Source organism: Aquarana catesbeiana, linkage group LG06 (assembly GCF_042186555.1).
Source record: "Aquarana catesbeiana isolate 2022-GZ linkage group LG06, ASM4218655v1, whole genome shotgun sequence".
NCBI lineage: Eukaryota > Metazoa > Chordata > Amphibia > Anura > Ranidae > Aquarana > Aquarana catesbeiana.
In genome coordinates, this window is record NC_133329.1 from 413727806 (window position 1) to 413754413 (window position 26608).

The 26608-nt window shown below is 45.3% G+C and overlaps 1 pseudogene; it reads right to left on the minus strand.

The window, feature by feature from the left end:
- LOC141148096 (protein mono-ADP-ribosyltransferase PARP14-like) overlaps window positions 1-14647 on the minus strand; it is a 92210-nt pseudogene extending 77563 nt beyond the window's left edge.
- Between the last annotated feature and the right edge of the window lie 11961 nt (window positions 14648-26608).

Consider the following 26608-nt stretch of genomic DNA (forward strand, 5'->3'; position numbering starts at 1 on the left):
TATTTATACACCAGCCCTGACCCCCATCATTTATACACCAACCCTGACCCCCATCATTTTTTACAACAACCCTGACCACCATCATTTATACACCAAACCTGACCCCCATCATTTATACACCAACCCTGACCATCTTCATTTATACACCAACCCTGACCACCATCATTTATACACCATACCTGACCACCATCATTTATACACCAACCCTGACCCCCATCATTTATACACCAACCCTGACCACCATCATTTATACACCAAACCTGACCACCATCATTTATACACCAACCCTGACCACCATCATTTATACACCAAACCTGACCATCTTCATTTATACACCAATCCTGACCCCCATCATTTATACACCAACCCTGACCACCATCATTTATACACTAAACCTGACCATCTTCGTTTATACACCAACCCTGACCCCCATCATTTTTACACCAACCCTGACCATCTTCATTTATACATCAAGCCTGACCACCATCATTTACACACCAACCCTGACCATCTTCATTTATACACCAAGCCTGACCACCATCATTTATACACCAAACCTGACCATCTTCATTTATACAGCAACCCTGACCATCTTCATTTATACAGCAACCCTGACCATCATCATTTATACACCAACCCTGACCACCATCATTTATACACAACCCTGACCACTATAATTTATACACCAACCCTGACCATCTTCATTTATACACCAACCCTGACCACTATCATTTATACACCAACCCTGACCATCATCATTTATACACCAACCCTGACCATCTTCATTTATACACCAACCCTGACCATCATCATTTATACACCAACCCTGACCACCATCATTTATACACCAACCCTGACCACCATCCTTTATACACCAACCCTGACCCCCATCATTTATACACCAACCCTGACCCCATCATTTATACACCAACCCTGACCATCACCATTTATACACCAACCCTGACCACCATCATTTATAAACCAACCCTGACCCCCATCATTTATACACCAACCCTGACCACCATTATTTATACACCAAACCTGACCATCTTCATTTATACACCAACCCTGACCACCATCATTTATACACCAACCCTGACCACCATCATTTATACACCAACCCTGAGCATCATCATTTATACACCAACCTTGACCCCCATCATTTATACACCAACCCTGACCATCTTCATTTATACACCAGCCCTGACCCCCATCATTTATACACCAACCCTGACCATCATCATTTAGACACCAACCCTGACCACCATCATTTATACACCAACCCTGACCACCATCATTTATACACCAACCCTGACCACCATCATTTATACACCAACCCTGACCCCCATCATTTATACACCAACCCTGACCCCCATCATTTATACACCAACCCTGACCATCATCATTTATATACCAACCCTGACCATAATCATTTATACACCAACCCTGACCACCAGCATTTATACACCAACCTTGACCCCCATCATTTTTACACCAACCCTGACCATCTTCATTTATACACCAACCCTGACCACTATAATTCATACACCAACCCTGACCATCTTCAATTATACACCAACCCTGACCACTATCATTTATACACCAACCCTGACCCCCATCATTTATACACCAACCCTGACCACCATCATTTATGCACCAACCCTGACCCCCATCATTTATACACCAACCCTGACCCCCATCATTTATACACCAACCCTGACCATCTTTATTTATACACCAGCCCTGACCCCCATCATTTATACACCAACCCTGACCCCCATCATTTTTTACAACAACCCTGACCACCATCATTTATACACCAAACCTGACCCCCATCATTTATACACCAACCCTGACCATCTTCATTTATACACCAACCCTGACCACCATCATTTATACACCAAACCTGACCACCATCATTTATACACCAACCCTGACCCCCATCATTTATACACCAACCCTGACCCCCATCATTTATACACCAACCCTGACCACCATCATTTATACACCAAACCTGACCACCATCATTTATACACCAACCCTGACCACCATCATTTATACACCAAACCTGACCATCTTCATTTATACACCAACCCTGACCCCCATCATTTATACACCAACCCTGACCATCTTCATTTATACACCAACCCTGACCACCATCATTTATACACCAACCCTGACCATCATCCTTTATACACCAAACCTGACCACCATCATTTATACACCAACCCTGACCACCATCATTTATACACCAAACCTGACCATCTTCGTTTATACACCAACCCTGACCCCCATCATTTATACACCAACCCTGAACATCTTAATTTATACACCAAGCCTGACCACCATCATTTACACACCAACCCTGACCATCTTCATTTATACACCAAGCCTGACCACCATCATTTATACACCAAACCTGACCATCTTCATTTATACAGCAACCCTGACCATCTTCATTTATACAGCAACCCTGACCATCATCATTTATACACCAACCCTGACCATCTTCTTTTATACACCAACCCGGACCACTATAATTTATACACCAACCCTGACCACTATCATTTATACACCAACCCTGACCACCATCATTTATACACCAAACCTGACCATCTTCATTTATACAGCAACCCTGACCCCCATCATTTATACACCAACCCTGACCACCATCATTTATACACCAACCCTGACCACTATAATTTATACACCAACCCTGACTATCTTCATTTAAACACCAACCCTGACCATCTTCATTTATACACCAACCCTGACCATCATCATTTATACACCAACCCTGACCATCATCATTTATACACCAACCCTGACCACCATCATTTATACACCAACCCTGACTATCTTCATTTATACACCAACCCTGACTATCTTCATTTATACACCAACCCTGACCATCTTCATTTATACACCAACCCTGACCACCATCATTTATACACCAACCCTGACTATCTTCATTTATACACCAACCCTGACCAACATCATTTATACACCAACCCTGACCATCTTCATTTATACACCAACCCTGACCACCATCATTTATACACCAACCCTGACCCCCATCATTTATACACCAACCCTGACCACCATCATTTATACACCAACCCTGACCACCATCATTTATACACCAACCCTGACCCCCATCATTTATACACCAACCCTCACCATCTTCATTTATACACCAACCCTGACCACCATCATTTATACACCAACCCTGAACACCATCATTTATACACCAACCCTGGGCCCCTCCCACAGCTCTACTCTCTATCCTTGTGCGGGGGGCTGTTCTTGTCTCTGCCCCCTCCTGTAGTGGGTGGAGCCTATTGAGCCCCTCCCACAGCTCTGCTCTCTTTCCTTGTGCAGGATGACTGGTCTGAGCTCCACCCCTGCTTTAGCCACTAGTGGGTGGAGCCTGTTAAGCCCCTCCCACATCTCTTCTTTTTCTCTTTGTGCAGAGTGACTGGTCTTGTCTCCACCCCCTCCTTTAGGTTTCAATAGTGGGTAGAGCCTGCTGGGCCCTCTGACAGCTCTGCTATCTCTTTGTGCAGAGGGACTGGTGTTGTCACTATCTAGGGTTGCCACCTTTTCTTTAAGCCAAACCCAAACACTTTAGCAGCCTGGGACACCTTTGGGTGATCCAAGGCGAGTAGTAATGCAGTGCGCATAGCGTGCTGCAGTTAACAGAAATTGTGGCCAATTTGCTATTGACATCATCACCCTGCTCCCTAATGATGCCAAACCTACCCCCTAGACAGCCGCCCGCAGCTCCCGGATGGCAACAGATTTGTGTGTAACTATCTCAGTTACTTGAGGAGCCACAGCCCGGTCTAAATAATGTGTCCCGGTTTCAGTCCGCCTGAAAACCGGACACATAATACAAAACCCGGACTGTCCGGGCGAAACCTGGACAGATGGCAACCTTATCTCCTTCCCCTCCTATAGTATTTTGCAGGCAGCCTGTAGGGGGATGAGCCTGCTTGGCCCCTCTCACAACTCAGCTCTTCCTTCATGTGCAGAGATCTTGTCCCCCCCTGTAGTTTTCTGCTAGGCCCCTCCCACAACTCTCCTCTCTGCACAGGCTATGTACAGTACAGTGATGATGTTACTGCTACGTTTAATATTTTGGGTTTGCAAAGTCATTTGATGCACACACACACATTGTATATTTATATCCTCTGTGGCTATTGGAGAATATATGTCAACCACCATAAGAACAATTATGTTTTATGTCCACCAGGTCTACCACCATTATCTCATACCCAACATATTGTTTCCTATGGCCTCTGATTACAGCCCTATGTGGTCACCACTATGTCCCCCAGACAACATAATCTCCATTATATTCTAAACAACTAGATGCCCGTATCACATTACCTGGGGGTTGGGGAGTAAGATCTTCTCCAGAATCCTGAAAAAAATAATAAACATTTTACTAAAAAAACAGTGTTATAGTGCCCCCCCCCCCCCCCCCCCCCCCCAGTGTTGCATGCAGGTGGTAAAGGCATATGGCTGCAGCTGTTACCTACATTTAACTACATTGCACTCCCTGGTCTCTTATAGGCACTGGTGATGTGCCCAGGGCCTCACAATCAACCTGATGATCTCTGATAGTTGATGGAAACCAAAAATTACATTATAAATTGTGAATGAGATTCCAATGTTCCTTGAGGGGACCTATCGTGGCCCATAGATGGTGCAATTCATTCAATTGAATAAAATACGCGGCCCCTGAGATGGGACTCAGAACCAAATGAGTAGATTGACTCAGTCTCAGCTCTGTGAAGGATTAATAAAATAGTAGCCTTGCAGTCTATAAGCAAAGTTATATTGGTGACCACAAGATGACCACAGCTACTTCTGCCACAGCCCCAGCCCCAGCATCAGGCATGGAGGAGTCAGCTTAATTATTTGAACACAGCATCAGTCACTTCTTGACGATGCACAGCCATTACTTGATTTAGATGTTGGTTCTGAGGTAGAGGATGGGAGGAACATAAGCTTACAGAGAGGGGAGAACACTGGTAAACAACAAATTGGCAGTCATGTTCCCCCAGTGGCAGGGTATTGCCAAGTTGGCTCCAGTGATGATAATGATGATGATGAAGAGGTCATTGATGTGACTTGGGTGCCAGATAGAGCAGAGGAGGAAAATGAGGGTGAGGAAAAACCCCAAGGAGGCAGGATGTCCTCCAGAGGAAGCATTCATGGAAGAGTAGAGAGCAGCCACCCTATTCTATCACATTGTGGAGCTGTTATCTCCTGGCCCACTCCCTACAGCTCAGCTGTCTGGGATTTTTTAGCACATGTGAAGCCGATTGCACTGTTGCAATTTGCAATCCCTGCTGCAAGCAGATCAAGTGTGGTAAAAACACCAGCCATTTGGGTACCACATGCTTGACAAGGCTTTTAACCTCCTACCAATCAGCCCATTGGCAAGAGTACATGAAAGCCACACACAAGGGGACACAATTGTCATGACCTTGCAGTAATACATTTATGACCTGTCTGTCTCTTACCTGGTCTGTGTATCAGCCTTGAGGCTTGTACTCTCTCACCTGCATGCTTAAGTAATCTTCCCTCTGTGTGGCTCCACACTAGCCTCAACAGGAACCACTATTTAACACCGTATTCTCCAAGCCTGCCTTGCCGTGCAATATTGTGTGTTTGGCTTCCTGTTTGCCGTGTGCTCTAAGTTTGTCTCTGTCTCTGTTACCGATCTTGGCATGTTCCCGACTATCCCTGTCTGCTTGTGACCCTGACCTTTGGCGCATTCTCGACTATCCCTGTTTGCCTGTGACCCTGACTTTTGGCGTGTTCTCTGTTATCCTTGTCTGCTAGTCGCCCCGACATTTGGCTATCTCCTTACTATCCCTTGCTGTCCTGGGCTGCTGTTTCCTCTCCATCCTCCTGTAGCCTACCGTGAGGGTGAGCTGGGAGACCCTGGGGGCCGCGACCTGAAGCCAGTTGCAGCCCAGTCCATCCTCACCACTAGAGGCTCTGGTGAACACCTGCTGGCTCATAGACTCCGCGCCCTGAGGAATCTATGCTCTAACTCACTGTGGGATCCGTGTTGGTGCTCCAGGGGACCTGCCTTCCACTCCGAGTTCCATCCGCAGCAGTCAGCCGTAGGGTCCACTATCATAGCGGTGTACTCCTGACCCCAACAGGGTGCATCTGTCACCTGGATACAGGTGACCTGACAACAATTCTGCTCCTCCTCACTCCTCACCTTTCATGTCTACCCCCGCTATATCTCATGACCTCTCAGCAGCCTCCACTGACAGGGATGATGGTATAGCAAAGGGTGTCCCAGGTCCTTGCAGCACATCTGCCATCCACATGCCCAGCATCTAAATTCCAGCTTGTCCAAATTGCTGGCTTTACAACTCCTGCCTTTCTGCCTAGTGGATTCTGCCCCCTTCTGTGAATTTGCAGAATGTGCAGTACCACAATGGCAGGATCCCAGTTGCTTTCTTTGCACGTAAAGCCATTCCAGCTCTCTACTATCACGCAGAAGGCAATGTTTTGAATCTCATTTACAATTTATAATTACATTTTTGGTTTCCATCAGCTATCAGAGATCTTCAGGTTGAGGTTTTTTGCACTGAAAAATTGTGTGTGTTTTATATTGTTATCAATATTCCAGTCTCCTTGGACTAATTCAGCTGCAGATCATTTGCCCTGGATACTTGTTAGACCTGAATTTGGAGCGCTGTTTTTTTCCCCATTGGGATTGTTTGGTTCTTGTGGTATTGCTATTGGAGTCACTGCAGCTGCCGATTCAGTTCTAACACACAGGTTACTTTGTTCCCTTTTTTTCCCCAGACATTATTGTTACCAGTAGTATAAGCATTTAAGTTAGTTACATAATAATTACTTAATTATAATTAGTATAGATTTTGTTATGGGTATAGATAAGCAAAGATACAATAACTGTCACAACTCTGGAAACCCCAAAGTGTTGAGACATAAGCCAGACAGGTTTCCATTCATAGTAATACCGGTAATATTCCTATTATGTCTAACAACAACAATAAAAGTAGGACAGATGATATTACACATGTCAAAACCCCAGACTCCAGACAATTAGAATCATACATGCGGAAGGCATTTTCAAGGCTCGAAGAAACCAGAAAATCTGAATGTACACAATGGTGGGATAGAGCTTTTTTTAAGGAAATACAGGTGGTCCCGGGTTACAAACAAGATAGGGTCTGTAGGTTTGTTCTTAAGTTGAATCTGTTTGTATGTTTTTAACCACTTGCCGATCACCGCAAGCCAATTCACGTCGGCAGAATGGCACGGGTGCGCAAAAGGGCGTACCCGTACGTTCTTTCGTAACCCTCGCCTAGCGGGCGCCCGCCCATTGCTGTGCGCCGCTGGAGCGTGCCCGCGGGTCCCGCAAGCTCGATGTTCACCGCCGGCCCGCGATTGCAAGGAGGAGAGGCAGAACGGGGAGATGCCAATGTAAACAAGGCATTTCCCTGTTCTGCCCAGCAACATGACAGAGATCTACTGCACCCAGTGAGTGGGGGCAGTGATCTCTGTCATGTTCTAGTGAGCCCACCCCCCCACAGTTAGAACACAGTGAGGGAACACACTTAACCCCTTGATCGCCCCCTAGTGTTTAACCCCTTCCCTGCCAGTGTCATTTACACAGTAATCAGTGGCTATTTTTAGCTCTGATCGCTGTATAAATGACAATGGTCCCAAAATAGTGTCAAAAGTGTCCAATGTGTCCGCCATAATGTCGCAGTCATGATAAAAATCGCAGATTACTAGTAAAAAATAAATTTATAATAAAAATGCCATAAATCTATCCCCTATTTTGTAGATGCTATAACTTTTGTGCAAACCAATCACTAAACACTTATTGTGATTTTTTTTTGCCAAAAATATGTAGAAGAATACGTATTGGCCTAAACTGAGGAAGAAATTATTTTTTTTATATATTTTTTGGGGATATATATATATTTTTTTTCAAAATTGTCGCTCTTTTTTTGTTTATAGTGCAATCAAATACCACCAGAGGTGATCAAATACCACCAAAAGAAATCTCTATTTGTGGGGAAAAATGAGCGTCAATTTTGTTTGGGTACAATGCCACACAACCGCGCAATTGTCAGCTAAAGCGACGCAGTGCCGAATCGCAAAAAATGCTCTGGTCAGGAAGGGGGTAATTCCTTCCGGGGCTGAAGTGGTTAAGTGTAGCTCCAGCCCCCAAAAAAATATTTTTAAGCTTTTTGGATAGCACAGGGAAGGGTTAACACCCCTGAAACGTTTGTTTTGCTGTCTGTGCCCTTTTTCAGAAGATTTCACCTCACTTTCTGTCTCAATGATAATTGGATTTTGAAAATTTGGGATTATTAGGGAAACAAGGATTGGTGATAAAGCATCAGTGGAGACACCTTTTTCCACTTTTACAGGAGAGAATTTCCCTTCCTAGGGGTAGATTTCCTCTCACTTCCTGTTGTCTCCCTCCATTTGTACGTAGGAGTCGTTTGTAAGTCAAATGTTTGTAACTAGGGGACCGCCTGTATATAGATTCTGATTTCTTTTCAGTACATCACGGGACACAGAGCCATTAATTACAACATGGGTGATTGGCCACCTTCAGGTGATAGACACTGGCATAATCAAGACAGGAAGTCCCATCCCCTATATAACCCCTCCCACATGGGAGCGCCTCAGTTTTTTCGCCAGTGTCTAAGGTGTTGGTCACGGTTAACATTATGCTCCTCAGAAGGGCCCTAGCCAGGGCCAGGGAGCTATACTATTGGATCCATTCAAAAAGCCAAAAAAAAAGGCAAAAGTGGATGGTACCCGAGCCTCGATACCGAAGAACGAGGTTTTGCCTGTAACGCTTCTCTTTGGAGAGCTAGGCCCTGGGATCCAGCGCCTTGGTCCCATTGCTATACCATAGGCTGTTCTGGCAGGGCGCTGTACAGGTCCAAGGCAGTGGGCCCTACGTACAGAGGGGACCCCGTCCTTGAAGGTCTGGCATGACTCCAAGCCAACCGTGATGGGTGAAGATTGGGTCACTGTGCTAATCCCAGTAGTACCCTGCGGCAGGAATGGTGAGTGAAGAAGATCCCTTGTGGACTTCTTTTTTTATGAATAGTTGATGTCTTGCCTGTGTTTTTTCTCCTACCGCTAGAGAGTGTGCAGCAGCATACCTGCTGTCAGCATCCCATGCCTGCCTTTCAGTGTTGCCAACCTATCAGATTGAAATTTACTGACACAACACCCAAAATTTACTGGCACAGCAACGTTTTTACTGGCATTTCCAAAAGTTAAAAAATTACTGTTTTAAATTCAAATTTAAGTATTTAGGCTACAAACAAGTACATTATGCAATTAGCAATGTAATTTAAGGTAGATAATAAGGCAAAAAAATATATTTATTTTATTTTCGATATTGTAAGTAGCACAAGGGCAGGAGGGCAAGAAATTAGAATAGGTCAGGCGCACACATGAAATTTTACTCTCAAAGTGACACTGACAGCAGTGTGCAGCAGCACAGATGATGATGGCACCTCACTGACATGACACATCCTCCTCCTGAGTTATAGTGACATTCTCTCTCCAAGCCAGGTGGTCCCTTCAGTCCACTCCAGTCTAAACAGCACTGACGGTCCTGCTGCCGGCCTGCCTTGCTCCCGTCCCGCACACGAGGCTCTGGCTGCTCTGCTTGGCCCCCTTGCACTATGACATCACACATGCTCAGGCACACTGTAGCAGGCACTCGGATGGCCTCGGCCGGCTCCAGACTGAGCCGAGTGTCACAGTTATACTGGCAAACTTTTTCTTTTACTGGCATTTACTGGCAGGAGAAATTTGCCTCTTTTTTACTGGCTGCCAGTAAAAATACTGACGGTTGGCAACACTTCTGCCTTAAGGTCTGTGAACAGTGCTTGTGGAGGAGTTCTGCCTTTACTCTCAGTAGTCAGCCACCTAAAGAGGGGGGGGGAATTTGGGGTTCTACCAGCAGATGAGACTTCCCCTCCCTCTTCCCACCCCCGAGATCCCAAAGGGATCACCGCTTGCACATGCGCACACACGCGTGCGAAAAAAAGCCCTCTTTTATGAGAAATGGACACCACAGGGGTGGGGAGTGGCGCCGCTGGCATGCACGTGGATCCGCGTGCTTGTTGTCCTACGGCGCAGACGCGAACCGGCAAATGTTTCAAATATAAGCCATGCGCAAGGGATGCAACATGTGTATACAGGTGCATGACGGAGAGACACAGACACTTTTTCACAGGGCATGTAAGCGCTGGTATGCTGGGGACAGGCATTGTTTAAGACTCATCTGTTCAGCATCTGAGCTGTGGCATTTGATAGCGGCATGTTAAAGATTGCTAAGACTAAGCTCAGCAATAGATGCATAATAATTAGTACCTCTGCTTTGTGCCTAGGACTATGTGTGCCCGAAGGAGACGGGCAAAGCACAGCGCAGAAGTCAGGTCTCGGGAACCCTAGTCGCGCCTCCACTGCACCTGCGTACCCTGTAAGACCTGGAACGGTTAACCAAGCGGAACCTTTCTCAGGCATTGCAACTACCTCCAACTCTCCAGCCTCCGCATTTGTCACTAAAGATGACTTGGCTACGGCACTGGCTGGTTTGGAGGATAAATTGGCTAGCTTGTCGCATTCACCCCCCAGTCTGGGGAAAAAACTCGATAGGCCCCTTCTCCTGCTCCTGGGCCATTGGCTGCAGATCAGGAGGGGGTAGAGGATTCAGATGTACCTTAGAGGACCCAGTGGAGGGGCATGAGGATGTTTCCTCATTAGAGGGCTCAGTCCCGGGGGGAGCCTTCGCAACCTCACAGCCTCAAAGGTTGTTAATTTAATCGCACTGGGACAGTGCATATTGGTTACAAGTTGCCCCTTACAGAGTCGGCGGAAGCCCCCCTTTTTTCTCTCTGGGTTCTCTGAGGCCTCCTCAAGGGGCACATGCTTTTCCTATGCACCTGTTGCTGGAACAGCTTATTTATGCTGACTGGGATTACCCAGACAGGCATTTTTATTCCTCCTAAGAGATTCCCTCAAATTTATCCTATGGAGGAAACATTCACTAAAGAAATGCAGTAGGCCAGCAGGCAGACGCTGCTGTTTCTTCCTTGAATAAAGTCTTACTTGTCCAGTTGACAAATGTTCAGGTGTTTAGGATCCAGCGGTTAAAGGACTGGAGTCTTTGCTTAAAGCCTTATTCACTAGGCCGGTACGGTTGCACAGCCTGCGATAGCAGCTACTGGTGTCTGTCAATTCCTTAAGAATAAGGTGAAACAGATCGTCAGAAGGGAAGAAGTCCCAGTTATTCTCCTGTTTTTCAATTCTTAAAGCCCTTTTGTGTTGCAGCTTGACGCCATTAAGGATTCTATCGATCAGACGTCACGTCGCACTCTTCTGCTGGTACACATGCGAAGAGTGCTATGGTTTAAGCACTGGTCAGCAGAGTTGCCTTGTAAGAACTGTTGACTGGGGGGGGTTGAGTTTTATTGTGCTGAAAAATTTAGTGTGTTTTTACTTTCTTTGTAATGATTTGGGGGAAAGTCCGCTTTATCATGATATGGGAAGTAGATAGCAATCATTATTACAGCATTGTATGAACTTCTGTAGGAACTGACTTGTCCCCGAGGAATACACAACAGACTCACTGCAACCAACCAATCAGACTGAAACTTGTCAGCATCTGATTTAATACTCACCCTTATGCCGCGTACACACGACCGGACTTTACGGCATACTTGGTCCTGCGGACCGGAGTCCGTCGGACAATTCCATCGTGTGTGAGCTCCAGCGGACTTTTTTTCCCCAAAAGTTCAATGGACCTAGAAATGAAACATGTTTCAAATCTTTTCGACGGACTCGAGTCCGGTTGAAAAGTCCGCTCGTCTGTATGGTAGTCCGATGGACAAAAACCGACGCTAGGGCAGCTATTGGCTAATGGCTATCAACTTCCTTATTTTAGTCCGGTGTACGTCATCACGTACGAATCCGTTGGACTTTGGTTGATCGTGTGTAGGCAAGTCCGTTCATTTGGAAAGTCCGTCGTAAAGTCCGTTGAAAAGTCCGCCGGACAAAGTCTGCCGTAAAGTCCGCTCGTGTGTACGCGGCATTATATTTCTTCTTACTTAAAGTTTATCTCCGGCCAGAACTAATGGGAAAGGTATAGAACCAATGTTAGGTTTTACTGCTGAGTCTCCATTGGTGATGCTTCCAAACACTTCCTATCCTGGAGACAATCTATTACAGACAGGAAGTGCATACTTCACAACAACATGGTCCAGGATTCCACGACACTGCTGACCCCACCCACGGTTGGCATTTTGTCCTCCCACTTCCTGGATGGGTGCACCTAAATTTGGCCACTTTACAGGTTGCTCCTGCCCAGACCCCCTGACCCCCTCCTCTAAATATGGAGGTACTGCCCATCATGCCCACCTTATTATAGAGGAGTTACCCTTGAAATGTTTTTTTAAGCTAACGTTATTTAGTCAGGTAACCAAACTGGTGTGTTCTGATTTTGGAAAATGAGCTGAATTGGAGAATTTTTTTAATTTGGCTATTTTGACCTAAATTTTTAAACTCTTCTGCAATGTAGCTTTTAGTGAACAAACCTGTTTGTGTTTCTTACACACATGTCACACGCTATATATATATAGGGATGTGGTGAGGGAGGGGCGCCATGAAGAATTCTTGCACAAGGTGCACAAGGTGCCTAAAGGCCTAAGGTTATAGAGAGATAACTTGCAGATGACTGTGTGGGGTGAGAGGAAAAGTAAAATCAGAATAACTTGAATTTTTCCCGCGAATTCAACCTCACAGATACAGAAAACCTGCAATGATGGGCCAAGTCCAGCCAGTGCACCACAGCAAACTATTTGCACCGCTCTTGGAAAGTGGTTGTAAACCCTTACAGACCACTTTAACCTACAGGTAAGCCTAGATTAAGGCTTACCTGTAGGTGCAAGAAATATCTCCTTAACCTACACGGTTAAGGAGATATTTTCCTAAAAATGGCGCAGGCGCACTGAGCATGGCGTTAGTGAAGGCGATCATGCCATCACTGACGGCTCCCGCGCGCATGCGCCGGAGTGACGTCATCACTGCTCCTGCCAGTCACAGCGCCGGAGCAGCAATACCCGGAAGTCACCTCAGGTATCATGGCGGCGACGGAGGATGTGAACGAGGGTCGCTTCGGGGGTTTAGATCTCAGGTAAGTAATTCATAATGATGCATGATGCTATGCATACTAGCTCATTATGGCTTTGTCCTGCAGGGAGTTTTTTTTTTTTTTTTTGACACGGTTTACTTTTGTGTTACGTTTTTATGCTGTAGCACGAGTGAACCCTCTGGCATACCGTACAAGTTAAGCCTAATAGAATTATATGGATGCTGCTCGCCAGTAGATGCATCCCGGCAAAACATTCCCATAGAGCGCTCCATTCTAATGTATAGACTATCACTAGAATGTCCGCGCGCCACAACAAAATAGCCACGGGCGCTGTATATAATTGACAGATCGGCCGTCCAATCAGAATTCCCCTGAGGAAGATACGTCATCCCGGTATCGACACGCGTTGGGGAGGGGCCAGGATGGTACGACAGGCAGTCTATCTGTCTAGGAGGAAGCACATACCATTCCAATACCGGCCGGTATATTTTACACTTTAGAGTGGTGCACTGGCGCACCTGGCATATGTGAGTACCCCATTTGGGCAGTGTATTTATTTGTTTAATAAAACTTTTTAAACAATATCCCACCATCAAGGTTTTTTATTCCCCATATATTTCCGTGATACTGCATTGGAAGCCCAGGATCCCGTTCTGTTTGGCACAGAAGCACTTTCTGGAATTTATTTAAAGTGGGATTATCGATGTCCTTCATAGCCCACTGGACATTATCAGTATTACAGACCACTTGGATGCACAGGAGCACTTTATTGTTAATATTGTTTTGATTTACATGTATATATTGTCATTATCACATTACATATATTTTTATGGCACTTATGTCACAATAATACTATATGTGTATATAACTTGCTATTTTAGACCAAATGGCACTGACACCGAGGACTAGTGCAGTTTATATAGCCCACCTGTGATGCGCACCCTTCACACAGCCATGGGCACTGGTTCTTAGGCCTATCCGCCTGCATGCAAACGTCTTTTCTGACACCCTTATTGATGTGGTGGATAAGAATATTCAGGAGGGGTTTGCGGTAATAAAACCCACATTGCCCCATACACAAGATGAAGATCTGTCCGAAGCTAGACGAGAAGAAGGAAAAAGATACAAACAAGCAAATAGGAATATCACAATCCAAAATAATAATAGGTATTTTTGCCTAATCTTCCATAATAATTTCTTTGTACTGTGGAGTGTTCCTAGTAGGCATCTGCCCAAAAACATAAACAGGAAAAGGAAAAAAAAATAGAAAAAAACAAAAAAAACCCCAGACATATATAGACCTAAACAAACATACACATTCCTCTGAGAAGCCCCCCTCTCGAACATCAAACACACCATGCCACATCTTCCAAGCCCAATCAAGTCCGAATCTCACTCACTTTCGCCAGATATGATCTCAGGATGTCCGAGCTCAGAAACTCCATCCATGGTGACCACACTTCCAAAAACCTGTGATGGTGTCCCTGGGTACTTGCCGTTATTTCCTCCATTCTTTTTAATTGATTAATTTCCGCTACCCACTCTTTAATAGTGGGAGCAACTATTGTATTCCAATGTCTAGGTATAATTATTCATGCGGCGGAAATTAAATGAGGGAGCAGTCCTTTTGTGACCTCTCACAAAGCCCCCGATTATATGGATAGTAAAGCTATTTCTGGAGATTTATGATATGATATGCCAGTGACACAAGAGCAAATTTGAAATACAGACTCCCAGAATTTTTCAATCTGGGGGCACGTCCACCAAATATGGATCATTGTAACCAACATCTCTTCCACATCGCCAGCATTCCCTAGGATAAATCTTGGAGATTCTATGTAGCCTCGCCGGACATCTGTACCATCTAGTCAATATTTTATAATTGTTTTCTTGTATGAAAGTCGAAGAGCTAGATTTGAAGGTTAACAAAAAATCTTTCCTTCGATCTTCTATGGAAATCGAATGACCCAATTCTCTCTCCCAATCTCTAATGTAACACGGACTAGACGGAGATGCGTGTCATAGAAGTATGTCATATAGCGTGGAAATAGTGCTAGAACAACCTGTGGGCCGTTAAGGAGAGACTCAAACTGTGTAAAATCCCTATGGAGTAAAGTCATTTTGGATAGATGTCTATAATAATGTTGAAGCAGAAGATGATGAAACCACTGACCCGCATAGTTGCGTTCAGTAGTCATTATCATGACTACTGAAGAAGAGACGCTTGAGAGGGGATATGATTTCAATTTACAAATACTGTACTGGTGACCCCACAATAGGGATAAAACTTTTTTGCAGAAGAGAGTTTAATAAGACTCGTGGCCACTCATTACAATTAGAAGAAAAGAGGTTTAACCTTAAACTACGTAGAGGGTTCTTTACTGTAAGAGCGGTAAGGATGTGGAATTCCCTTCCACAGGCGGTGGTCTCAGCGGGGAGCATTGATAGCTTCAAGAAACTATTAGATAATCACCTGAATGACCGCAACATACAGGGATATACAATGTAATACTGACACATAATCACACACATAGGTTGGACTTGATGGATGTGTGTCTTTTTTCAACCTCACCTACTATGTAACTATGTAACTATGTAAGTGGCTGGAGTGCTTTTAATGACAAAGCTTGTATAATCGGAGAGGTAGTCGACCTTCTCTATCTTAGAAACCTATCTGACAGCAGACCAGGTGGAAATTCTGGGTTACCCATTATTGAAGTTAATGGGCCTGGTACTGAAGACACACCCAATCTTCTTACAGTCCTATCCCAGACTTTTAATAGAGACTGGGTCAAAGGTGGGAGTGTTTGTCCGGATGGGAGAAATTTGGGTATAATCCACGGAAGAGAGACCAGAGGAAGCTCTATTGTTTGCTATTCTATGACTACCCAAAGTTTTGTGCTCCCACAGTGGAACCAATCCAATATTCTAGCCAACACTGACGTCAAAAAATAAAGTTCCATCTGCGGTAAGCCTGCTCCCCCCTCTGTCTTCTGCTTTACCAAAATATCGTAGCGAAGCATTGCAGAGGAGTTCAGCCAGAGATAGCGAAGTAAGCTCGATCTTAAAGATCGAAAAAAGATCAGTGGAAGAATATAGAAAACAAGGTAAAATATCCATCTTATACATTGCCATTCTCCCTAACCATGAACGTTTCTCTTTAGCCAAAAGCTGCAATCTATTAATTGTGGAGTTAAGCCACGGGAGATAATTCAACTCATACATTGTTTCCTCTAAGGAAGCAATATTCACTCCTAAGTATTTAAATACTACTGTGAACTACTGCCTGAGTTCTGCCTATCAGTGTTTCTCAGTGCCCATCAGTAACACCTATCAGTGCCCATCAATGCCACCTATCAGTGCAGCCTATCAGTGCACATTAGTGCCTCCTATCAGTGCTGCCTATCAGTGCTCATCAATGTGGCCTATCAGTGCCCATCAGTGCCTCCTATCAGTGCCCATCAGTGCCTTCTATCAATGTCCATCAGTGCCTTTTATCAGTGCCTCCTATCAGTGCCCATCAGTGCCTCCTATCAGTGTCCATAAATGCTTCCTATCAGTGACCATTAGTGCCTCCTATCAGTGCCCATTAGTGCCTCCTATCAGTGCCCATTAGTGCCTCCTATCAGTGCCCATTAGTGCCTTCTATCAGTGCCCATCAGTGAATGCTATTAATTTCCATCAGTGCCGTCTGCCTTCTCAGGACAGCGCGGCTCTGAGTGGAGCTCGTGTCTGTCATGAAACAGTAGCACAGACACCGGCAGCATTAACATTCTATTTGCCCGTCCGTCCTCTCTCATAGGGGATGAGAGAGGACACACAGCTGATCTCACGGCTCCCCCTTCTCCCCCCTCCCCTCTCCTGTGTGCTCCATGGGAAATGTGAGCTCCTTAGCTTCACACTTGGCTGCCCACGGAGCACACAGGAGAGGGGCGGGGGGAGGGGGAGCCGTGAGATCAGCTGTGTGTCCTCTCTTATCCCCTACGAGAGAGGACGGATGGGCAAATAGAATGTTAATTCCGCCCGTGTCTGTGCTACTGTTTCATGACAGACACAAGCTCCACTCAGAGCCGTGTGTGAATAGCAACCCCGCTGCCCCCCCCCACAGTGGTGGAATGCCGGGCCCCGTTGCAAATGCGACTGTTGCGACCCTGGTAATTCCGCCACTGTCACATATGCTCTTCTGGAAGAATGGTCAAACATTCCCATAGACACACTCCTAAACCTTGTGGACGGCCTTCCCAAATAAGTTGAAGCTGTTATAGCTGCAAAGGACGGAGCCAACTCAATATTGAACCCTACGGACTAAAACTGGGATGTCATTAAAGTTCATGTGTGTAAATGTCAAAAGTATTGGGACACCTGCCTTATAGTGTAATACTTGTGGGTGGTGCTTAGTGCGATAGGAATAATCAATAACTCAACAGTTCTAATTGTCATATAAATTCATAGGAAACATGCGCAGGCTACAAATGCCATTATTATGTGGAACAACCACCACTTTTTATCAACTCCTCTCTCTCTCAGCATTGACAAAAAAATAGAGGAAAATATCACACTAATGAAATAGAAAAAAAAATAGATCAGTAACTTTCAAATAGAATACTATTCGCTGCTATTGACAGCATTCAGCAGCAATATGCATCTATTTTTACTGGTTTCTTTTTCATTAGTGTGATATTTACCTCTATTTTATGTCAATGCTGAGAGAGAGAGGAGTTGATAAAAAGTGGTGATTGTTCTAATCAACACACTAATGGAATTATTGTAGACTGGGCACTTTTCCTTTGAATGTATCTGATAATTAGAACTGTTGAAAAAATAAACTGTGAGCAAAAAACTGATTCTTAGTAAACTTTCAGTAAACTGAAACCTATAGAAATAAGCATTCCCCAATCCCCTCGGGCCTCGAGTATTTGTTTAGTTATGCTGTGCCTGCCTGTGCTTGTAGTTGTAGCTGGAGTTACTTGAACTGTACTTCTGTCAAAAAAACAATATTCTTGTAACAAAACTTGGTTTTATTTATAAAGACATTATATACAGTGCCTTGCAAAAGTATTCACCCCCCTTGGCTTTTTACCTATTTTGTTACATTACAGCTTTTAGTTCAATATTTTTTAATATGAATTATATGTGATGGATCAGAACACAATAGTCTAAGTTGATGAACTTACATTTTGAAAAATATATACATAAAACTATTTTTCAGAAATAAAAAACTGATAATTGGCATGTGCGTATGTATTCACCCCCTTTGTTATGAAGCCCATAAAAAGCTCTGGTGCAACCAATTACCTTCAGAAGTCACATAATTAGTGAAATGATGTCCACCTGTGTGCAATCTAAGTGTCACATGATCTGTCATTACATAGACACACCTTTGTGAAAGGCCCCAGAGGCTGCAACACCTAAGCAAGAGGCACCTCTAACCAAACACTGCCATGAAGACCAAGGAACTCTCCAAACAAGTAAGGGAAAATGTTGTTGAGAAGTACAAGTCAGGGTTAGGTTATAAAAAAATATCCAGATCTTTGATGATCCCTAGGAGCACCATCAAATCTATCATAACCAAATGGAAAGAACATGGCACAACAGTAAACCTGCCAAGAGACGGCCGCACACCAAAACTCACGGAGCGGGCAAGGAGGGCATTAATCAGAGAGGAGCACAGAGACCTAAGGTAACCCTGGAGGAGCTGCAGAGTTCCACAGCAGAGACTGGAGTATCTGTACATAGGACAACAATAAGCCATACGCTCCATAGAGTTGGGCTTTATGGCTGAGTGGCCAGAAGAAAGACATTACTTTCAGCAAAAAACAAAATGGCACGTTTTGAGTTTGCGAAAAGGCATGTGGGAGACTCCCAAAATGTATGGAGGAAGGTGCTCTGGTCTGATGAGACTAAAATTTAACTTTTTGGCCATCAAAGAAAATGCTATGTCTGGCGCAAACCCAATACATCACATCACCCAAAGAACACCATCCCCACTGTGAAACATGGTGGTGGTCGCATCATGCTGTGGGGATGTTTTTCAGCAGTCGGGACTGGGAAACTGGTCAGAGTTGAGTGAAAGATGGATGGTGCTAAATACAGGGATATTCTTGAGCAGAACCTGTAGCACTCTGTGTGTGATTTGAGGCTAGGACGGAGGTTCACCTTCCAGCAGGACAATGACCCCAAACACACTGCTAAAGCAACACTTGAGTGGTTTAAGGGGAAATATGTTAATGTGTTGGAATGGCCTAGTCAAAGCCCAGACCTCAATCCAATAGAAAATCTGTGGTCAGACTTAAAGATTGCTGTTCACAAGCGCAAACCATCCAACTTGAAGGAGCTGGAGCAGTTTTGCAAGGAGGAATGGGCAAAAATCCCAGTGGTAAGATGTGGCAAGATCATAGAGACTTATCCAAAGCGACTTGGAGCTGTGATAGCAGCAAAAGGTGGCTCTACAAAGTATTGACTTTAGGGGGGTGAATAGTTATGCACATTGACTTTTTCTGTTATTTTGTCCTAATTTTTTTGCTTCACAATAAAAAAAACACATCTTCAAAGTTATGGGCATGTTCTGTAAATGAAATGATGCAAATCCTCAAACAATCCATGGTAATTTCAGGTTGTGAAGCAACAAAACACGAAAAATGCCAAGGGGGGTGAATACTTTTGCAAGGCACTGTAACGGCTAAATCTGTGTCTGTAGTGCGTGTTCAAAGCTTCATACCATCACTAATAACATTATTAAATTTTTACTACAGGAGTATAGAATGAGTTTGGAAATTCTAGAGAAATGCTTAAATAATGCATTACAATTTAAATAAACACATTTGATTTTAGTTGACTAAAATACAACTAAAACTAAAACAATTCAGATAACTAAAATACAGCTAAAACTAAAATGGCATTTTAGTCAAAAGGCCATGACTAAAACTAAATCCAAATTGGACGTCAAAATAAACCCTGCCCAAGGCTCAAGAGTTATTGACTGTGTGCTGTCCAGCTTTTGGGGTACCAACTGTAGATCATCCTGAGGCGGCGTCTAGAGGGTCACAGCTCTGGTAGTCCCCTTTGTTACTGGCTTAACCCCTTCCCACCTGACCTACTGTAATATGACGGCTGGGCGGGAGCCTTAATATCCTGGGAGGACGTCATATGATATCCTCCCAGAATCACTCCTCGTGTGCGCTCCATGGGCTGTGCTCTGATGCGATCTGTCACCCGCTGTGTCCACGGGACATGGGCGATGACAGATCAGTGAACCGGCCCACTGTCGTTATCATGTGATCACTGTGGCCAATCACAACAAATCACATGACAGTTGTACACAATGAATGGCTTTATTTCATGCCATTTATTGTGTACTATTGGGATGAGCTCTGTGATTGGTCACAGTGATCACATGGTACAGACAGGGCCAATCACAGCCCATTTGTACCGTGTAATTATCTGTGGCCAATCACAGCTAATCACAATAGTAAACACTAAATGAATAGTTTTCATTCAGGAAAAAATGGTTGCTTATAACTGTAAAATTCTAATGCCCCGTACGCACGAGCGGAATTTCCATCGGAAAAATCTTGGATGGTTTTTCGGACGGAATTCCGCTCAAGCTTGCCTTGCATACACATAGTCACACAAAAGAACTTTCAACTGTCAAGAATGCCGTGACATACAACACTACGTCGAGCCGAGAAAATGAAGTTCAATGCTTCCGAGCATGCGTCGAATTGTTTCCGAGCATGCGTGATTTTTTTGCGCGTCTGAATTGCATACTGTACAGATGATCGCATTTTCGGATAGGAACTTTTTCCGACCAAAAAATAGAGAACCTGCTCTCATTCTTTTGCTGGGTGGCATTCCGCCAGCAAAAGTCCAATGAGGCATACACACAGTCGCATTTTCCGACCAAAAGCTCTCATCGGCATTTCCGATCGCGTGTACGGGGCATTAGTTATAAGCATAGTGTGTAAAAAAAAAAAATCCCGATCACCTCTCCAGAGTAGTACAGTGTTACAGTGTTACTATGGTAACACTATTGCTTTGGTCACGATACAGTATGTAAAAAAAAATTGTGAAAAGAAGAAAACAAATGTAATGAAAAAGAAAAAAAACTAAAATTGAAAAAAAAAATCCTAATTTTCACAAAAATTGTGACAAAGAATTACAACTTCCAAAAATTCGCCATCATGGTTCTGACAATGCATGCTAGTCATGTGAAACGCGTCACCTGCTTCCCCCTTCCGGTACACCATTGAGTGCTGTTGTTTTTACTTGTCTTTGCACCGTGTATGGGAGTGTGGCCATCCTTCGTTTCTACACATTCAGAAACCCCGCCATGCCTTTTACTAAACATCTGCTATTTTTGGCCTCAAGAAATGAGATAGGCCGTCAGTACATCAGGTGTGATCAAATTTTCAGACGTACAGTGGGTAAAATAAGTATTGAACACGTCACCAATTTTTCTAGGTAAATCTATTGGTAAAGGTGATATTGACATGAAATGTTCCCCACATTTTGTTAACAACTTGTGCAATCCATACATACAAAGGCACCAAAACAAATCCATTCAGAAATTAAGTTTTTGTGTAATAAAATGGAAGTACACAGGGAAAAAGTATTGAACCCATGAAGAAAAGGAGGTTCAAAAAGGCATGGAAAGTCAAGACACACGGCTGAAATCTCTCAGTAATTAGAAATAAATCCTCCCCCTTGTCAGTACATATTATTATCAGCCGGTTCAGTCTCACCTGATGGCCTATAAAAAGGTGTCTCTTTACCAAGGTACAAAAAAACAAAACAGATTACAGCGCACACATACAAGAATGACATTTCCTGCAGGGCTAGTTAAAAACACCTGAACATATTAAAAAATATGAGGGTTTGGTCACACTATATGGTCATATAGTGCTAAGCCCACTTACTGCGACAAAGTACCCCAAATTAGTGGGTCCTACACTAGTAATAGAATGGAAGATCCTTTGTCTCAACCATGGGAGCTGAACTCCTCTATGTGGGAGAACTGAAAGGGATACATCCTATACACTGGTGGCCACTAATAAGAGGTAAGGAACCAAGGTGTCACACAAGAAACATCTCATGATGGGTAAAAGCAAAGAGCTCTCTCAAAAATTTCATGTCAACATCACCTTTAGAAATAGATTGACCTGGAAAAATGGTGACGTGTTCAATACTTATCTTATCCGCTGCATGCCATAGTTTGTGGTCTCTATAACTTTCCTACAGACTAAATTATACACACTGATTTGGGACATTTTCACCAAAGAAATGGAGCAGAATCCATTTTGGCCTAAATTTATTTGCAAAATTTTTTTCGGAAAGGAAGAAAAGCGCATTTTCCCCCAAAATGTTTGACCTTTTTTCATTTATTTAGCAAAAAATAAAAACCCCCAGTGGTGATTAAATACCCCCAAAAGAAAGCTCTATTTGTCTCAAAAAAATTATAAAAATGTCCTATGTGTACAGTGTTGCATGACTGAGTAATTGTCATTCAAAGCGTGACAGCGCTGAAAGCTGAGAATTGGCCTGGGCAGGAAGGGGGGGGGAGTGCCTGGTATTAAAGGGGTAAAATATAAGTCCTAAATAATAATAGTCCCTATGGAAACAATGCTCTCCTCTGTGCTGTTAATCAGGTACCTGAGAACTGAGTAAACACACGTGGATACCTAACTTTGTATATTTTGAAGAAATGAAATTTTCCCCGAAATAAGGCAATATACAGCACTGGTGCCACATATGTTACCGGTCATACACTTCTCCAGGCAGTAGAGGGCACTGTTCATTCACTAGGCATGTAGGCCGGAGTAGTTTGACCTCCCTGCACAGGTGGCGTTGCCCTGAAGCCACCATGTAGAGAAAGCGGTGGACAGGGGGAACTCATGTTCCTCTGAGGCCTCTATAGGTGTCGTCAGGTGAACAGCTGTCCAATTGGATGCTACTGCTCTGGATGATCTCAGCGGCCATCTTTTTTTAATCTGCGGTGGTGCGCAAAAAACAAAAGTATATAATAAAAAAGTGAATAAAAAAGTGCTTGTGAAATGCACACAAAAAAAAGCACTTAAGAGTGTGCCTTATGAACCCCCCCCCCCCAAAGGAGTAGACCCTTACCCTGAACTTCCAGGGTGCAAGGCTCAACATGGTCCACCGAGCCAAAAGGCCTGGCGGACCCCCCTCCTCATGGTCAACAACAATAAAATACTCCAGCAACAACAATAAATCCCCCATCAGCAACAATAATGTACTTAGCAGCATTTATAAATCCCCCAACAGCAACAATGAATCCCCCAGCAGCAACACTTAATCCCAATAAATTCCCCAGTAGTATCAATCAATACCAAAGCATTATAGTCCCAAGTAGCAACAATAAATCCCCTCACGTCTTCACGCCTGGCGTCTAGCAATGAGTGCAGGGAAGAGGCTCCACCCACCTCCTTCCTTCAGTGTCAGACAGTGACCGCCGCCGCCCGTACCACACGCGAGTCTCTCTCTCTGCGCCGCTGATCGGAACATGTGAGAGAGAGACTCGGGCCGGCAGCGGAGCGGCAGCCAGGATACAATAACATTCAGAGTGTGCTATTATTTCGGGGGGGGGGGGGGAATTGCCCTGTTGCCCCCCCCCTGGATCCGCCCCTGGTGGAATTGCGGTCTGGGGGCATCAGAGAAAAGTTCAGCAACTTCCTCTCTTGTGACGGATCAGAAGGGGAAAGTGTTGACTGTAGTGGCCAATCAAGGTGGGTGAAGATCCTGAAGCCAGCAGAAATCAAGGGGGAGATGGGAGCGCCGGCAACAGAGGAAAGCCAATATCACAGTGGTGAAGGGGATAACTTCACCCATAATGGCAAACAGCTCCTGGGGGCCCAAAACTGGGAGCAAGAGAGGACATTCCGATAAGCCCCCCCCACCACAGACTTCCACAACCACTGCCCAGGGTTGTGGGGAAGAGGCCCTTGTCCCCAACAACATGAGGACAAGGTGCTTTGGGGGGAGCCCATCTACCCCAAAGCACCCCCCCATGTTTAAAGCATGTGGCCCGGTATTTTTGTTTTTCTTTATTTTTCATTGGCGGAATTCTTTTGTTTCATTCAGCTGTCAGTGGGGGAAACACGCTGGTAGCTGAGGAGTCATACGTTGTTAAAGTGTTACTAAACCCAGTAATATAAAAAAATTGTTATTTCCCCCCCCCCCCCCCCCACAGTGCCCACAGCTTATACATTTTATTTTTACATTAAATTATTGCCACTATATATCTTTTTGGCTGATCTGTATACCATGGTTACATCATAAAATGCACAGTTTCTCCAGTGCTGAGAGTTCAGGTAGGAGGAGATTTTCACTACAAATTGTATACACGCCCATATTTGTGATGCCAACATCATGTGACCTGGCTATCTCTGAGATAGAAGTGTTCTCTCCAGCAAAAAAGACACAACTGAGCATGTGCAGGTTGGCTATTGCCTGTGTGTTAGCTGGCCTTCCCCAGATAGACAATGCAGGAGGGGAGGAGCTGTGCATACAGGATCAAACAGCCTTTTTACACAATGTGGAGGAATAACCCCTTAAGTTCCACAGTGAGTATAACAAGCATGCTATGCTGCGTATAAAAAATGATTTTACTGTTGTGGGTTTAGTAACACATGGCGGCCGGCTTCCTGACCCACTCCTTAACAATCAACTATTCTTCACACCGAATTCAGATCGGTCATTTTCTACAGATTCAAATTCAAATTGTTCTGAAAATTTGCAATTCACTAGAAAACGATTACACAAAACCTAACTAAACGAATTCCGAAACAAAATTAGTAACATAACAAATTTAACCAAACAAAAATTAAACAAATGTTTCCATTCTGCACATCTCTGCCCCTCCAATAAGCTATGCACTACTGCAGCAGCATAGGTATCAGACCTAGTGACCAAGGCAGCCCCCACCTCTGTCCCCCCCTTCACCCCGGCTCTGAGTGCAGCCCCCTATTCTGCCCCCCTTCACCCCGGCTCTGAGTGCAGCCCACTCTTCTGCCTCACCTTCACCCCGGCTCTGAGTGGAGCCCCCTCTTCTGCCCCCCTTCACCCTGGCTCTGAGTGCAGCCCCCTATTCTGCTCCCTTCTCCCCGGCTCTGAGTGCAGCCCACTCTTCTGCCTCCCCTTCACCCCAGCTCTGAGTGCAGCCCCCTGTTCTGCCCCCTGGCTCTGAGTGCAGCCCTCTATTCTGCCCCCCCTTGACCCCGGCTCTGAGTGCAGCCCCCTCTTCTGCCCCCCCAATTTACCCAGGCTCTGAGTGCAGCCCCCTATTCTTCACCCCTTAACCCGGGCTCTGAGTGCAGCCCCCTACTCTGCCCCCCTTAACCCCAGCGCTGAGTGCAGCCCCCTATTCTGCCCCCGACTCACTCCAGCTCTGAGTGCAGCCCCCTATTCTGCCCCCCTGGCTCTGAGTGCAGCTCCCTATTCTGCTCCCCCTTAACCCATAACTCCCATAAGCTATTCACTACTGCAGCAGCGTAGGTATCGGGTCTAGTGCCCAAGGCAGCCCCCTCTTCTGCCCCCCTTCACCCTGGCTCTGAGTGCAGCCCCCTATTCTGCTCCCCCTTCACCCCGGCTCTGAGTGCAGCCCCCTATTCTGCCCCCTGGCTCTAAATGCAGCCCCCTATTCTGCCCCCCTGGCTCTGAGTGCAGCCCCTATTCTGCCCCCCCTTGACCCCGACTCTGAGTACAGCCCCCTCTTCTGCCCCCTTTCACTCTGGCACTGAGTGCAACCCCTCTTCTGCCCCCCTTAACCCATAACTTCCATAATCTATGCACTACTGCAGCAGCATAGGTATCAGGTCTAATGCCCAAGGCAGCCTCCTCTTCTGCCCCCTTCACCCTGGCTCTGTGTGCAGCCCCCTTTTCTGCTCCCCTTCACTCCGGCTCTGAGTGCAGCCCCCTCTTCTGCCTCCCCTTCACCCCAGCTCTGAGTGCAGCCCCCTCTTCTGCCTCCCCTTCACCCCAGTTCTAAGTGCAGCCCCTTCTTCTACCCCCCCCTCACCCCAGTTCTGAGTGCAGCCCCCAATTATGCTCCCCTGGCTCTGAGTGCAGTTCCCTATTCTCCCTCCTTCACCCCGGCTCTGAGTGCAGCCCCCCTGTTCTGCTCCCTGGCTCTGAGTGCAGCCCCCTATTCTGCCCCCCCTCAACCCCAGCTCTGAGTGCAGCCCCCTCTTCTGCCCCACCTCACCCCGGCTCTGAGTGCAGCCCCCTATTCTGCCCCCCTGGCTCTGAGTGCAGCCCCCAATTCTGCCCCCCTTCACCTTGTCTCTGAGTGCAGCCCCCTCTTCTGCCTCCCCTTCACCCCAGCTCTGAGTGCAGCCCCCTCTTTGGCCCCACTTCACCCCGGCTCTGAGTACAGCCCCCTATTCTGCCCCCTAG